Below are 5,642 nucleotides of genomic sequence, written 5' to 3' on the forward strand. Positions count from 1 at the left end.
AGAGAGAGGAAGAGAGAGGGACACACTTGTTTAAACTTTGACAACACTATCACACACTTGTAACCTAGTTTTCCTAGAAAGCCCCTTGCTAATTCAGCACTACAGGGGCTATCTGGACAGGCTGTAGCAACGCAGCATACGTAGCGTCTGACACCAGTCAGCTGGTTGTAGGCACTGAAATAACCCCCCAGGAGAATGTAAACTGGGTGCGATTGCATTCTGAAATCATATCAGCACATGGGAAAGTGGGAAATTTTATCTGGGCCCACATTTACTGCAGCCAGCAAATATTATAGATTGTTGCTCACCACTGACTAGTTTCAACATGCCTGACTGTAGAAATTTAAGAATTATGAAAGTACTTTGCTGTACCCACTTCCTCATGGCAGGTAACTGAACACTGTAAATGCTCCATTAAAAATTTGCACCTGAATGGTTCTTACAGCTTGGGTATGTACTTCCAGAAGGGAGAAAGACATAGTAGACTGGTGTCACTTCCAAATTTTGACAGTATATTTATTTTGCGTGTTGTCAAAAGGAAGACACTGATGTAGAATAAACCACTGCACTTCTGCAGAACCCAGCTGTTCAAATTCTCATATTGCTTCAAGGTCTTTAGCTGCAAGGAGTAAAAACCGATTTTTCAATTTGAGGGGTGCAGCAGAACCAGGGTGATCAAAGATCCTCTAATATTAGGTTAAAGAATTACATGAGTCTTCTCAAATTCCAGTAAGTTCAAAATACGGTTTGTCCTTGAAATTTATGACCCATAACAGAAGTTCAGAGTAGCTGGCAGGAACACTCTACTTCTGCTGTTTTGTAGCCATGTACTCACTGCCAAAACAGGAAACAACTGAATGGAGGGGTCACTTTAAGAAAACAACTAAAGTTCCTTTCTTCTTCAAGTCCACCACTATTTTTCCCCCCAGACATTCAATCCACTCCAAAAGTGCATCTTGGACATTATTGGAAGGATAGAGACTTTTGACAAGATGAAATGGCTTCTTCTTGACATCTGCTGTGCAAAAGAAAAGCTCTGCTATCTGTATCATCAAACAAAGTCAGTGCCAGGAAATAAACCACAGTCTCATCAAGTCAAGAGGTTCTAACTCAGTTACTCTCCTCCTATAAGAAAAATAATCGCAGAGATGAGATCCAGATCTTGATTTGCACAAACACTGGAGGTCTCCAGATAGAGTTTTGGTTTAACCTCATCTCAAATAGACTGCTGTACCTGACAGCCCAGATAGCTACCTAAGTCCTAAAGGAATTTAGTCTGTGCAGCAGATCAAGACCTTAATTTGCTTGCAGTGTCAGTTTTGTACGAGTTTAAAAATGTGTAAATCCTGGCTTGTAGGGTATTCCAAACTTCATAAATTGACAACTGTGGTTATAAACAGAGTCATCATTCCTAGTTACCTAGCACTTTCATGACATCTCACAAACAACCTAACAGCATTACAGCTTTTACACAGCTACCACCACCACAAAACAAAACAAAACAAAACACATCAACAACAACCCAACCAAACACACCAAAACCTGAGGTACAGACCACGTGGCTTCAGGAAGGAGAGGGAAAAGAAAACATCACAGTTTTAAGTACTAGAAGGTGAAGGAGGGATGAAACAAGCTTCATCTCACATCTTTTCATAGCAAAACAACAGATCACTGTGCTGCAAAACTAAGATATTTTTTAGAGTTTAGACAAGCTGCAAATGACAGGTCGCAAATGAGAAACAAAAGGACAGAGATGGCCTTGGAAGCACTACAGACAGTTTACAGCTTCTCAAGTGGATCTCTGAGTTCATGAAATAGGAACCATGGAATGACTTTTTATTTATACTCACTCGGAATCCTCTACTATCTTTCAAAGATGCCACATACAGTGTTAATAACCTCAGTTAATGTTAAGAAAGCAAGAATGTACTATTGCCCCAAATTCCTGCATAATCCATTATCACCACTTAACCTTAAGATAAATGAGGTCATTTAATAAATAAATACGATAATAAACTGTAAAACTCTCTTGCTTTTGAGTGCCCCATTTTCAGCAAGGTTTACAAAGTGATACAATGAGCTTGAAGCTATCTGCACCAACATCACTCCTCGCTCACTGCTTCCTCACTTGTACAGGTACACTGCTCACTTTCATGGTCATTAGTCACTAATATTTTAGTTTTACTGCTTTTTTAAGAAGCTAGGTTTGGTTTGGGTGTTTTGTTTCTTTGTTTTCTTAAATCACCATGCAGCTACATATCCTCCATTCTGTCAAAATTATATAAATATTTTCAAACACATGCCAGACTTTCAATTATTTAAAAACATTTACATGGGTCTCAGAAAGCAGCTCACATTAGTATTTCAATTTGAACATCAGTGTATCAACACCAGTTGATGTACGCTGACTACTGAAGTTCAGTCTTAGAAGTTCAACATACAAATCCAGACCGCCTGGCTCATTTATAAAGCTGTGTTCTGCACAAAAAAACACCCAAAACAAAGCAGTCTTTTTAAAAGGTTTGAGATAATCTTTTGTTTAAACAGTTTCAAGGATTGTGCTCGAAACAAGCAGATGGAAGTCAATTACCCTGGTTTGTAGAGTTAATACCAGCAGTAACAGCTGAGTGCCAACTCATGTATGAATTTTCAACTTTTAAAAAACTTAATATATGTCTTAAAGAAATAATGTCTTTTCTAAAAATCAAGAATAAAACTGAGATTAAAAACTTACTAATACCTGTCTAAGAGCACTCACTTGACACACTATCTCTCAGTAACCAGAGTGCTATTTACTAAAAGATAGTAGAAGGCAATGCCATGTTGACACAGTTTGATCTGTAACAGTTTACCTCAAAAATCCTTTGATGGAAGGATAAAGTATTTTTTATGTAACAGGCACTTGATCAAGCTATGACAACTCACTTCGCCTTTAGTTACAAACAACAAACTAAAATCTACATTTTGCTCTGAATTTAACCAGTGACAATTCTTGTTCTAAAAAAGCATAAACCAGTCAAAAACTTCATCACCATTACAGGAATTACCCAGAATCATTCTTATTCAGATTTAAATCTCACCTTTAAAAACAACAACAACAAACTTCAAGAATAAGAAAAAAGGCTTTACTGTTTTCAGTCATTTCAAGTGATGTCTAAAAAAAATTTTTAAAAAATGACTTATGCTTTGTTAATATCAGAAGTTTCACTTTGAGCAAAAATCAATCTGCAGAAAGTGAATCAGTTGAGCCTGACTTCTTGTAAATCTATTTCTGCACACTGAAATAAGCACATTTAAAATCCTGAAGCAGAAGAATGTTCCTGTAAATGAACACAGGCACATAGTTCCACTTAATAACCCACTATCCTCTCTCTTCACACAGAAGGCACATGTGATTTGACTGGTACAGGGCATCAGAGCCTGTACCCCGGTGCTGGGACAGAAACAAACTGTCTTTTCCCTACCCTTCCAGGTGTCCACTCTTGTCAAACTGTCACCTTAATTCTGATAAACACAACAAAAAGTTACCTGTGGGTCTATGGGTTGTAGGTTGGTTGGTTTGTTGGGATGAGTAGAGTGTTTTTAAATCATGTCTTTCCTAATGAAACTACAGTTGCCAGCTTCTTAACATGTAAATCTTAAATACCTGACAACAACAATGAAAGATATAAAAGAGATCCTTTAACTGAATTCTGGTTTCCAAATTTAAACTTGGCCTGGTATCTGCATTGACAACAATGAATTATTTTGGATCCAACTGGCATTCTGCAGATAGACCCACTTCCATCACTACTGCCACCTGAGTGCTCTCTTCTCAGGGTCTTCTCACTTAAAAGCTAAAAAAAGGATTTACAAGATTCTTTTTCCTTAGCTCCCACTTTGACCCCAAAGTATATGTCTGCTCCAAGACTTTTGGTTCTGGTCTTCTATTTACATGGTCACGCTGGCATACTGCCCAATAAAAAGAAAATAAATTTTCAGAACATCTGGCATTTTTATCACTAATGTTTACAAGGAATCTGAGAGACTCCTAAGGCACTAGGTATTGTACCAATATAGGACAACATAATCTTCTGCCTAAAGACAAGACTCCAGGCAGATGTTTAGTATTGGATCTAGTGTCACTGTTTAAGGCTCTCTGAATCAGCTGGGAAGACTATTAACATGCTCATCTTAGGAAATCTAACAGAACTACTACATTTACCAAAGGACCCAGAACATCCAAACACAGAACAAGTTCTGTGGTCTTGGTAAGCAACATCACACTTGCCAAGTTTGAAAGCAAGCAGCCCTACGTATTTGAGGAGATGAAGTTTGAGTCTTCCTACTAAACCTCAATTAATTTTTTTAAAAAGAGACTTCATTTTACATTAAAACACACACTTCACATGCACTGAACTACAAATGAAACTTAGGGCATTTGTGTCCTTTCACCTTCTCCTGGAAAGTATGTTGACTTAAAGCCAAACAAATAGCACAGCACTTTTTCTGCTTAATAGACAAACAAGACAGTCACTTTGCTCACAACAAATATTTTAAAGAAACTAAATAAGATTACAAACGTTATATTTTTTTTTAAGGAATGCCAACATTTGTACATTTGTCTTATCAGCTGTTTAAACTTACACAACTGCAGAACTACTATAGCATTATTTTTAATGCTTTTGTAGATGACATGAGTTAAACATCTAGATTACAACTGGTATCTTAAAAGTATTGGTCACGCTAACAGAAGACTAGTCAAGTCCAATATTCCCTATCTGCAGCAATAGATGCTCATCAGTAACATGCAGAACTTCTTAAAATCACAGAGTAGTCAAAGAGAAAAGGGCAGGCTACAATTCCTAAGTGATTTCAATTTTGTCAAGGTCATTTTCAAGCTAAGATACTTTATGTGAGATAGAGATCTAATTGTCTAGCATACACCACAACTAGAAGTTACCAAAGAAAAACAAAGTCAGCACTGGAACAACATTTTAGCAAGCCACTGCTCAAAGTTTAAAAGATGCAGTTCCCACAAGGTCCATTTCCACAGCGTGGCCCATAGAAGAAGCTCGCACAGCCACTTTCCTGATGTATTTATGAGATTATCCACAAAAGTATAATACAAATCAGAACTTCCAAACAAAGTGTGATTCCCTAGACATTCTACTTGATATGATAGACGTGCCATGTTCCGTCCCTCAAGCAAAAGCAAATTTGCCATGAAGTAGGAGTGCAGACCTTGACAGCACAGGGTATGAGCCCTCTACTAAACTGGATGCTTGTCCTGGGAAAGGAGCTTAAAGAAAATGACTAGGTGTTTATACAGCAGTTCCAAAACACCAACCACAAATAAGCTGGGAATACAACCTCACCAACTAATTAGTCTTCCCTTTCCTCCCTAATTGAAACTAATTAGGTAGCATCCACAAAGCACCAGGGTTTTTAGTTAGGCATAAGGCCACCAAGTGGCCCCAAGGGACAGGTGAAGCATCTACAAAATACACCAGACATTATCAATGCTTGTGATGTGGGTGAAATCACCACCTACTATAAAGTCATCATCTCTCCTAAATGTATCATTCTGCCTATCCAGTAGTTAACAAAAAAATAATTTGCCAAGCTTTGGGATATCTTGGTTTTTTGATCCTCTAGGCAAT

This window comes from Merops nubicus, unplaced genomic scaffold, assembly GCF_000691845.1.
Source record: "Merops nubicus isolate BGI_N331 unplaced genomic scaffold, ASM69184v1 scaffold6580, whole genome shotgun sequence".
NCBI lineage: Eukaryota > Metazoa > Chordata > Aves > Coraciiformes > Meropidae > Merops > Merops nubicus.